The sequence below is a fragment of the Nicotiana sylvestris genome, chromosome 1, assembly GCF_000393655.2.
Source record: "Nicotiana sylvestris chromosome 1, ASM39365v2, whole genome shotgun sequence".
NCBI lineage: Eukaryota > Viridiplantae > Streptophyta > Magnoliopsida > Solanales > Solanaceae > Nicotiana > Nicotiana sylvestris.
The window spans coordinates 130,769,727-130,781,747 of NC_091057.1; positions in this window are offsets into that span (position 1 = coordinate 130,769,727).

The window sequence follows — 12,021 nt, forward strand, 5'->3', positions numbered from 1 at the left end:
AAAATATATTTTATTTTTCAAAAAAATGCCACATATACAGAAAAATTCACGTGGCAGGCGAGTGCACCTACATTTTTTGCCACATCAGTGTCTAGGGGGATAATGACTCTCAAAAGACCAAGATGAGGGGGGCATTTAAGACCGGACATAGTTCAGGGAGGATACTAATAATTTGAGCCAAGTTTAGGGTTAAGGGTGTATTGTGGGCCAGGCCCAGCCCGGGACCGGCCTAGGATCGCGTGCAAATGGGCCGGTCTCTAGCGGTCCAAAAAGCCCAGAGTGGGCTGGTCCTCACCAAAAAGCCTGTGAGCCCGGGATCGGCAGGCGGGCCTGGGCCGGTTCAACCGGGCCCAACAACTATTTTTTTTTTTAAAGGGCCAACGGTCAGAATTTTAAAATGTAGCCATTGACCTGCATTTTTAGCCATTTGGACCCCAAACTTTGTTTTAACCCCAAACTTTTTATAATTACACTTTTTCCCTATTCTCAACTACAAATACCCCCTCATTCTTTCATTTTTACTCACAAATTCATCAATCTCTCTCTAATTTTCTTCTATAATTGCTTACTTTATTATTGCAATTTCGTGAAAAATTGTGAAGTTGGTGAATTGAAGTATTCAAGTCTTCAAGTCTTCAACGATATTCAATTTTCAAGAAGTTGTTCGTCAATTCGGTAAACTCGTTCCAACTCTTAAGTTTTAATATTATATTCCCCAGTAGAGTCTGTTTGGTCAAAACCAGTGGGAAATGACTTTAAAATCTGTCATCAGCTTTCCAATTATGCAAGACCGGATCCGATTAGAACATCCCAATGGTCTAAGTCAGCAAGGAACAAACGCGAGGTCAGTGTCAAAAAGATATCCCCAGCAAAAGGGAATTGACAAAAGGATTGACGAGTGTCAAGAGGGATATCCTTGCCAAAATCAAAGGTTATAAACCTCAAGGTCGAGGTCCGTGGACAAAGCAAGGAGAGCAATGAGCATGATTTGGGAAATTCATACGAGACTAAAAGGTCGGGGAAATGCAAGTTTCCGAGCTATGCCACAAAAGAAGAGGGATATCCCCAGCAGAAAGGGATTATCCCCAGCAAATAATATCATCCCCAACAAGTTTTGGAACGCAGAGCAGGGAAGGAGAAAGGGAAAAGCCATCCCAGTAGGAGTATCACAACCAACCACCGCGTTTTAAACTAACAAATTTTGTTTGATTTGAAACAGGTAAAGGAAATGACATTGATGACGGAAATGCATGCCACAAGAAAGATTATCAAACTGGGGCAGAAAATTTTCCTTCCTTTTAGAAAATTTTCTGGAAGTCAGGTACCCATTCGGGGAAGAATAAAGATAACACCAGTCTCAAGGGAAGTGGTCTTTGAACCAGTGTTGCCCCCAACATAATAAGTTTCAATGAAGGAAGTTGTTCCCCAGCGGACAGAACAAAGGGATGAAATTTGTGCTCGGAAAAAGCAAAAGGCCAGTATCATTCCCAACAGCCTTTCGAAGAGTGAAGCACTAGTTCTGAAGGAATCATAATCCCCCAGCAGTGTTATCCTCGACAGCATTATCCCCAGCTGATAATATTTTATCCCCCAACAGGTAAGTAAATAATTCCCCAGCAGTGTTATCCCCAGCAGTTACGAGGGAAGAAAACACAAGTTTTTAAGGAAATGGTTCACGCATAGGAGACGCACTTCCTAAGTTTAGTTTTATCAATAGGAGATGCACTTCCTAAGTTTAGTTTTACCAATAGGATACGCATTTCCTAAGTTTATTTTACCCATAGGAGACGCACTTTCTAAGTTTACTTTTACCCCATAGGAGACGCACTTCCTGAGTTTATTTTTATCCCTAGGAGACGCACTTCCTAAGTTTTATTTCATGCATAGGAGACGCACTTCCTGAATTAAGTTTTCATTAATAGGAGACGCACTTCCTAGTTCAAAATCATTAAAGTTTCACCTATAGGAGACACACTTCCTAAGTTTATTTTTACCCTTAGGAGACGCACTTCCTAGTCTGGTTCATTTAAGTTCATTTGTAGGAGACACACTTCCTAGTTTGAATCATTGAAGTTTCACCCATAGGAGACGCACTTCCTAGGCTGGGTCTTTCAGGTTATATTTTGCTTTAGGAGACTCACTTCCTGATTTTGGTTCATACAAGTTTTACTCGTAGGAGACGCACTTCCTAGTTGGGTTCATCCGCCCTCAAATAGGATATTTTGGGTTTATCCGCCCTCGAATAGGATATTTTGGGTTCATCCGCCCTCGAATAGGATGTCTTGGGTTTATCCGCCCTCCTGGGTTCATCCGCCCTCGAATAGGATATTTTGGGTTCATCCGCCCTCGAATAGGATATGTCGGGTTCATCCGCCCTCGAATAAGATATTTCGGGTTCATCCGCCCTCAAATAGGATATGTTGGGTTCATCCGCCCTCAAATAGGATATGTCGGGTTCATCCGCACTCAAATAGGATATGTTGATTTCATCCGCCCTCGAATAGGATATGTTGGGTTCATCCGCCCTCGAATAGGATATGTCGGGTGTGAGCACATGATTTTTGCCCTATATGAGAATCACTCCCAAAAAAATTTAAAATAAAATAATTTTCCTTTGTATACAATTTTTGTATTTTTGTGGTATTTTTGTATAATTATTTTTATCTGTGCATGTTTATTTGTTAAATTAATAAAAAAAATACCAAAAATATGTCGCATTTGCATTTAAGATTTAATCCTACAATTGTTAGTAATTAAGTTTTTTTACAAAAATTAAAAAATTACAAAAATAGGCATCTTTTGCATCTTTAGCATTTAATGTCCAAATATAAAATTTTATGCTTAATTACTACTTAATTATGCGTTAATTGTTATTGGGAATTAATTTGCGCTTTTATAACTTAACTTAGTTCTTAATAATAATTTAAGTATTTTTATAATTTAGTTGTAGAAAAATAAAAGAAGAAAAGAGCAAAAATACAAAGAAAAATCGGATTGGGCCATTTCTTCAAATTTCAACCCCAAGCCCAAACAATTGTCCAATCTTCCCCACGACCCGGTCCATTACAAACCGGGTCGACCCGGTCCATAACCCAACACCCCTATTATCTTGCCTTTCAAAAATAAAACAAAAACAAAAAAAAATGAAAAACCCTAAAACTATACTAACTACCCGCCCCACCCACCCCTATCATTTAGCTTCTTCTTCTCCAAATTCATCAAGCTCCCCTCCCATGGCTTCCCCCCCACATCCATGCCCCTCTCATGGCTGCCCCAACTCTTCTCCTTCACATACACACACACATACACCCACTGCCCGTGTTCCTTCTTCTTCTTCAAGATCGCGAGGTTTTTCTTTTTCAAGTTTACGTTGAATGTCGTTGCTTCTTCTTCCTCACTTCATGCTGCGTTTTCTAGCTCCCATAGCTGCTACTTCTTCTTCGTGTTTCGTCGTCAACCCGTCGCGCTGCTGCTCCGTTCTCTTCTCCGAGCTGCTGCCCCGTCGCCGCTGCTGCTGCCCGTCGCCGCCGCTGTGCCGCTGCTGCTGACTATCGTCGTTGCTGCTTCACGAGCTGCTGCCCGCCACTGCCTGGCGCTGCTGCTGCATTCCAGTTGTCTTCTTGATGCATACTTCTTCATCTTTCACCTCGAATGATGTTTGTTGCTTCGACGTCTCCCAAGTTTCGTTGGTTTCGTTTACAGTTCATTCGATGTTCTTCGTTGGTCATATACGGTTAGTTGTTCTAAGTTTTATTTCGTCCATAATTTATTTGATATTTTCAGATTTGAAATTAGTATAAGTTTGCTTTAGTTTTCTTATTTATTTTAGATAAAAATTGTTAGTTTAATTATATTGTTGTTAGATTTAAGTTGAAAATTCAATTTAATTATTTTTCAGCTTGTTTTTTTAGTTTTAAGAGGATTTAGTTTTAATATAGAAAGATATTAGTTTAAATCGTTCAAATCCGTTGTTTGTTGTTAATATAGATTTAGTTCGTGTTCATCTTGTTTGAAGTTCGTTTTTAATTTAGTAATTTAATGCGAAGTTATGTTTTGGTTTTAATTTTTGAATCATGCATCTTTGTTAAAAATTTTATTGGATTTAATTTAAGAAAGATTAGTTGATTATTTGAAGATTAGTGATTTGAATATGTTTATTTGTTTTGTTTAAGTTTAATTCGAAGTTTGAACAAAGTTTGTTTGTTATTGTTATTGAATATTTTCATTCATGTTCATACTTTGTTTGGTTGATCTTGAATCCGAAATTTGTATAGTTTGATTTCTTGTTTATCATTTATGATTATTTCTTGAATTTGTCTCATAATCTTGTTTAAGTTTAATATAGGAATTGTTGGTTGTAATGTTGTTAGAGTTGATTTTAAGTTCAATATTATTGAATTTAGAAATCTGAATATACTTGTTTGTTGTTGTTGTTGTTGAATCTGAAAATAGGTTTGTTTGTTGCTAAAATATTGTTCAATCAAATTTTAGTTGTTCTTTGTTGTTCAATTTGTGTTCATGTGATTTGTTGTTGAAATGTTGAAGAAATCATGTTCATGTGATTTGTTGTTTGAATTTGTGTAGAAATTGGTCATATTGGCTATATTTTGGTTGAGTTTGATTAATTGATTGATTATAGCTGATGAGGGTAGTTTGGTAAATTGTAGTACGTCCGGGGGTAAAATAGTAATTGCAATAAGGTCGGAGGGGTAGTTTAGGAATTGTACATTTTGTATTTTTTTATGTTAAGCATGGGGGACAAAAGGTAATGGGGTATATGTGATATAGTTGTGTAATATAAATGGGGAAAAAGACAAAATGTAGTGGAGGGGAATATGGTAATTGTTTATGGTAGGCATGAGGGACAAAATATAATGGGGTGGGGTTGATATATTTATTTAATGTAATGGGGATGAGTGGGAAGATAATGGGTTTGGTAGGAGAAAATGTTGATTTATTAATTGATTTAAGGGTTTGGGGATGTGATATATATAGAAGGCTTGATCAGATTTTAAAAGGACAGACAGAGAATAGAGAGAGAACAGATTAGAGAAAAAAAAAAAGAGCTGAACATTTATTCCGAAAAAACATTGAAATCTCAAGAAAAGAAAAAACATACAAAGAAAATAAAAAAAAAGTTGAAAATTAGAAGAGAGAGTAGTACACACCTGATAAGTATTCTGGTATACAGGTGTAGGAATTAAGGGTTGAAGATTAACTAGCCTTTCAAAAATCTAAAAATTTCCCTTGGTTTCTGTCCGTTATTTTCGGCATTCCTGGATTTTATTTTGAATTTTTTCAAATCTGTCACTGGGGTTTTCGTTGACTGGTTATTGCTGGTTATTGTTGTTGTTGCTGTGTTACGTATTACGTTGCTAACTTTTTTCTTCTTATATTGACAATATCATGTACACAACTGTAATTTTGGCATTTTGTAAGCTGAAATGAAGAATGGAGTGTTAAATTTTTAATTTAGTTTTAATTTTTTTGTATTGTATTTAGATTATTCATGTATTATTATTCTGTAAATCACTGTCATTTGGCATAACTAGGCATGTTATAGCGATATATTAAATAACGCCTTAACCGAATTATTAGGAAATATATTTAAGCCTGATTACTAATTAAAACTGTTTAATAATCAAAATAGAAGAAATAACGTAAAAAATGGCGTTATTGAATCAGTTTGGCAAAATTGACTAAGTTCCTTATTCATAAGGTTTTTTGTCAACGTTAAGTTAATCGGAATCATGTAGTTAATTTCAGTTAAAACATGAATTAGTTTGCGAATCAAGTATTAGGACATGATGTGAATTAAAACAAGGTTAGTTAAGGTTAAATTGTTTAATTTTTAGAAATATGGTTTAGTAATCAAGTTTTTTTCCAATTTTCAGTATTTGTAAATAATTAATTTCAATAAGCTTAAGTCATACTAACAATATGAATTTTAATCCAACTATGGGATAATTAGTTTTTTTTTTTATTTTTTGACAATTCCATGTTGTTTGTAATTATAATTTTAGTAATATTACTTTCCATTAATATTTGTTTTAAATTAGTAATTAATATGTTATTTTTAAGTATGTAGAGATTGACTTCATAATTATAGACAAACTTAGTAATAATAAAGATGTAGTCATTAAAGGGTATTCATAAAATAAGGGAGGATCTCGCTAAAAAATAAATAAATATAAATAATACAAAAATTGTTGCAGTCCTCCAATCTTATTTATTTATTTATTTAATATAAGAAAATACCTAGATTCCGAGATGGGCGATTTAGTAAAATTCACAGTCCTACCTAATAGTATCATAACGCGTAGTATTTTGGCGCATATTTAATAAGGTTATTTTCTTAAATACGGGTGTACATTTATGTAACCCAAATCACGATCTTGACGAATTCAAAATGCGTCAACAAATCACGTGTGCACTGGTTGTGGCGTGGTTCGAGATGCGTTTTCACGACGTTGCAATTTTGTATAAAATAAATAATGATAAAAGCGGTTTTAAAAGTTAAATTTGCATATAAGTTCTTAATTGTTTAAAAATCAGATAAATGAGCCAAATATGACAATTGAGCGACCGTGCTAAAACCACGGAATTCGGGAATGCCTAATACCTTCTCCCGGGTTAACAGAATTCCTTATCCGGATTTCTGGTTCGCGAACTGTAATACAGAGTCATTCTTTTCCTCGATTCGGGATTAAAATTGGTGACTTGGGACACCCTAAATCTCCCAAGTGGCGACTCTGAAATAAATAAATAAATCCCGTTTTGATCGTCCTTTAATTGGAAAAAACTCCCTTCACCCCTCGCGGGGCGGTAAAAAGGAGGTGTGACATCGGGTTCATCCGCCCTCGAATAGGATATGTTGGGTTCATCCGCCCTCAAATAGGATATGTTGGGTTCATCCGCCCTCAAATAGGATATGTTGGGTTCATCCGCCCTCAAATAGGATATGTCGGGTTCATCCGCCCTCAAATAGGATATGTTGGGTTCATCCACCCTCGAATAGGATATGTCGGGTTCATCCGCCCTCAAATAGGATATGTCGGGTTCATCCGCCCTCAAATAGGATATGTTGGGTTCATCCGCTCTCAAATAGGATATTTTGGGTTCATCCGCCCTCAAATAGGATTTTATTTTCAATGTTGTTGTTGAGGTCAGGAGCCCGCCTGAAGAGAGGAAAGGCGTTTTATTTTTAAAAGTTGTTGAAATCTCGCCAGCCTAAAGAAAGGAATGTCATTTTATTTTTAGAGTTGTTTGTTGAAGTCAGGAGCCCGCCTGAAGAGAGGAAAAGGCGTTTTTAAAAGTTGTTGAAATCTCGCCAGAATAAAGAAAGGAATGGCGTTTTAGTTTCAAAGTTGTTGAAGTCAGGAGCCCGCCTGAAGAGAGGAAAGGTGTTTATTTTGCAAAGTTGTTGTTGAGGTCAGGAGCCCGCCTGAAGAGAGGAAAGGCGTTTTGTTTTTAAAAGTTGTTGAAATCTCGCCAGAATAAAGAAAGGAATGGCGTTTTAGTTTCAAAGTTGTTGAAGTCGGGAGCCCGCCTGAAGAGAGGAAAGGTGTTTATTTTGCAAAGTTGTTGTTGAGGTCAGGAGCCCGCCTGAAGAGAGGAAAAGCGTTTTGTTTTTAAAAGTTGTTGAAATCTCGCCAGCCTAAAGAAAGGAATGGCGTTTTAGTTTCAAAGTTGTTGAAGTCAGGAGCCCGCCTGAAGAGAGGAAAGACGTTTATTTTGCAAAGTTGTTGTTGAGGTCAGAGCCCGCCTGAAGAGAGGAAAGGCGTTTTATTTTTAAAAGTTGTTGAAATCTCGCCAGCCTAAAGAAAGGAATGGCATTTTATTTTCAAAGTTGTTGAAATCAGGAGCCCGCCTGAAGAGAGTAAAGGCGTTTTATTTTTAAAAGTGGTTGAAATCTCGCCAGCCTAAAGAAAGGAATGGCGTTTTATTTTCAAAGGTGTTGAAGTCAGGAGCCCGCCTGAAGAGAGGAAATGCGTTTTATTTTTTAAGTTGTTTAAATCTCGCCAACCTAAAGAAATGTATAGCATTTTATTTTTAAAGTTGTTGTTGAAATCAGGAGCCCGCCTGAAGAGAGGAAAGACGTTTATTTTTCAAAGTTATTGAAGTCAAGAGCCCGCCTAAAGAGAGGAAAGGCGTTTTATTTGTAAAAGTTGTTGAAATCTCGCCAACCTAAAGAAGGGAATGGCGTTTTATTTTTCAAAGTTGTTGTTGAGGTCAGGATCCCGCCTAAAGAGAGGAAAGACGTTTTATTTTTAAAAGTTGTTGAAATCTCGCCAGCCTAAAGAAAGGAATGACATTTTATTTTCAAAGTTGTTGAAGTCAGGAGCCCTCCTGAAGAGAGGAAAGGCGTTTTATTTTTAAAAGTTGTTGAAATCTCGCCAGCCTAAAGAAAGGAATGACATTTTATTTTTAAAAGTTGTTGAAATCTCGCCAGCCTAAAGAAAGGAATGGCATTTTATTTTCAAAGTTGTTGTTGAAGTCAGGAGCCCGCCTGAAGAGAGGAAAGGCGTTTTATTTTTAAAAGTTGTTGAAATCTCGCCAGCCTAAAGAAAGGAATGACATTTTATTTTCAGAGTTGTTTGTTGAAGTCAGGCGCCCACCTACATAACGAGAGGAATACTTTTCAGTCTTTACATTTCATATTTCAGGCGCCCACCTGTATAAAGAGAGGAATACTTTTCAGTCTTATACTGCATATCTTGAAATCAGTAACCCACCGGAAGGTAGAAGGTTACAACAAGAATCCCCAGCAGGAAACAATAAAAATTCCCAGCACCAGGAAGCAGAAGGTTGCAACAAAAGGTCCCAGAACAAGTTCAAGCGCATGAGTCAAAAGAAAGAAAAGACACATCTTGAAAGAAGCGGCCTATGAACATTAAATTATGCCCATCTTAACAAATCTGATGAAGAGAGCCGTATCCCCAGAGGAACCGCCGAAAAGCTTAATGAAGAAAGCCATGTCCCCAGTGTCACACCTCCTTTTTCCGCACCCGAGGGCGCAGGGGAGTTTTTCCAATTAAAGGACAATCGAAACGGGATTGGTTTAATTATTTCAGAGTCGCCACTTGGGAGATTTAGGGTGTCCCAAGTCACCAATTTTAATCCCGAATCGAGGAAAAGAATGACTCTATATTACAGTCTGCGTACCAGAAATCTGGATAAGGAATTCTGTTAACCCGGGAGAAGGTGTTAGGCATTCCCGAGTTCCGTGGTTCTAGCACGGTCGCTCAACTGTTATATTCGGCTTATTTATCTGATTTTTAATACAATTATGAACCATGTGCAAATTTTATCTTTTACCGCTTTATTATTATAATTATTATTTTTTAGGAATGTGAACATCGCTTAAAACATATCTTTGGATTGTGTCACATGAAATGCACCCACAATACGAAACATATTTTATTTGATGTTTTAGGATTTAGATTTGGGTCGCATGAAATGCACACCCCAAGTTTTAAGAAAGTAAATTATTAAACACGCGCCTAAAGAGACTATCGCGTCATTATTTTGCGGAGGCCGTGAAATTCGCTAAACGACCCTCCTGAATTCTAAGTAATTTTAAACAAGTATTTACTGAGGGCCCCGCAATTTGCATTTTTGTTTGTCGAGGCTCGTCTCATTCTATTTATTTAAAGGAATTTGCAACGTCATGGAAATGCATCTCAAACCACGTCACAATCAATGCACCCGTGATTAGAGACATATTTCGATTTCGTTGAGATTTGGATTTGGGTCACATAAATGTGCACCCGAGTTTAGGGAGATACATTATTAAGACGCGCCTAAAGTAACCAACGCATTATTATTTTTGGGGAGGGCCGTGAAATTTGTTAAACGGCCCATCCCGGAATCTAAGTATTTAATACATATATTTTGTGAGGGCCCCGCAATTTGTCCCTTTTATTCGGCGAGGCTCGTCTCATTTTATTCTTTATTATTATTATTTTTTTTTATATTTTTAAAAGGATGCCATTTTTACGTCTTTAACAATACTAAACTTATGGCCTCTTTACAACTAAAATCACATGACTTGTTAGAAGTTTAATAAAAGGAGTTTAGTGAATGAGTGTTTCGGGAGTAGTAACAGCATGCACTAATACTATTTTTTCCGAATGACCTAACCAAAGGAAAGGACGAACAGATTAACGTCAAACTTGTGTCATAGAACGACTAGTCCAACTTAATCAAATGACATCAAATAAACAAGAATAACATAACATGAAAATGAACCAAAATGCAGACAATGAAACATAGGCAGAAAATTTCCATACCAATTTTTATATTGCATCTCAAACACTCAACGTAAAGTTTATTTATCTAATACATCGAGGTTTACTGACCTTTGCACCTCGACAAACCTAGAACGACAAACACGATTCCGACGGAACTCAAGCCGGACCTCTCTGAACGAAGAACAACGACGGAACCTCGGACAGCACCTCGACGTACCGGACCTCGACGAACCGAAGTCGACCTCGACGGAAAACAGAAAACTCGGCCAAGCAAGATCGCAGCAACCCACCGCTGCTCGGAAACGCAGCTACGACTGCTTGGCATGCAGCAATAGCTGCTCGTCGGACTGAAAATGGTGGACTGGTTCTTGGCTACGGCGAAGGAGAAAAATGGTCGTGAGGCTGCTTGGTTCGGCAGGTGGTGATGGAGGTGGGAGTTGGTTGTGACGGGCTGGGGTCAGCTGGTGGTTATGGTGTCGTTTGGTTGGTTTACCGGAGGGGTCGTGGGGGTTTCGACGAAACAGTGTTTGGGTGTTGCTGGGGCGTGGACGCAGGTGGTTTTATGGGGTAGGGTTCTCGTTAGGAAGAAGGGAAGCTGGTGGTTCGCTGGTGGTCTTGAGGCAGCAGGTTGGGTGGTTGTCGACAGTGGGGGTATTCGTTGGTTTTGGTCCGGTGGACTGCTTGGCGACGGGGGTGCGACGGGCAGTTTGGGCAGTGACGAACGGAGTTGGGAGGAGCCGGGGGTGTTTGGACGGTGTCGAAGGGCAGTGACGAACGGGAGGGAGCTGGGTTTAGGCGTTGGGGGGGGGTCTCCTTTTGTTTTTTTTCTAGATTTTTGCTTCTTCTTCTTTTATGAAGAAGAAGCGTCAACAGTAGCTGTTTTTTTTTTTTTTTTTAAAAAAAAAATTCAAAATCCCTCCCTTTGTCAAATGTGTAGTCCGTGTATTTGGCATGGTTTGCCATGAAAAATGAGCCCACGCGTGGTGGGGTTCAAGGCATATGTCCCCCACGCGTGGTGGGGTTCCCCATGTGTCCTGGACACTGTTTATTATGGGCTAGGTCCGAAAATTAGGCCTAAAACCGGGTAGTTTAAACCCGAATATTATTCTTTTGCCCGGACCCGAGAAATAGGAACACGTTGCTTAACTAGTCCTATGTAAGCAAAAATAACTACCAAAAATAAGACTAGTATTCAACAAAACTATATATTTTTAAAATATTTTTTAAAGATTTAAAATAGCTACAAAATATTAATGAAACTATTTTTTTGTAATTTTCGTTTTTCTTAAATATTAAGATAAAATATGAAGTAATATTTTTTTGTATTTTTCAAAGTTAAAATGATTATAGAATATTAATAAAACTATTTTTTGTAATTTTCGTTTTTAATAAAGACAAAAATAAAAAGTAATATTTTTTGTATTTTTCCAAAATTAAAACGACTACAAAACATTAATAGAATTATATTTTTTGTAATTTTTGAATTTATATAAAGTACAAAAATAAAGTGCAATTTTGTATTTTTCAAGTTGATGAGAGATACATAAACTAAAATTTATATATATACTTTTTTTTTGTAATTTTTCTTTTTGCAACGAAATAAAGGAAAAATAGTTAAAATAGCTATACTAGACCCAATTTCACATATTCACACTAAAATGTGAAAATTCTCGGGGAGGGTCAAAAATCACGTGCTTACAGCTGCCCCTCTTTGACTGGAAACACGAAGAGTTTTCCGACAAAGAACGACTAGCCGTGTTTTTGACCC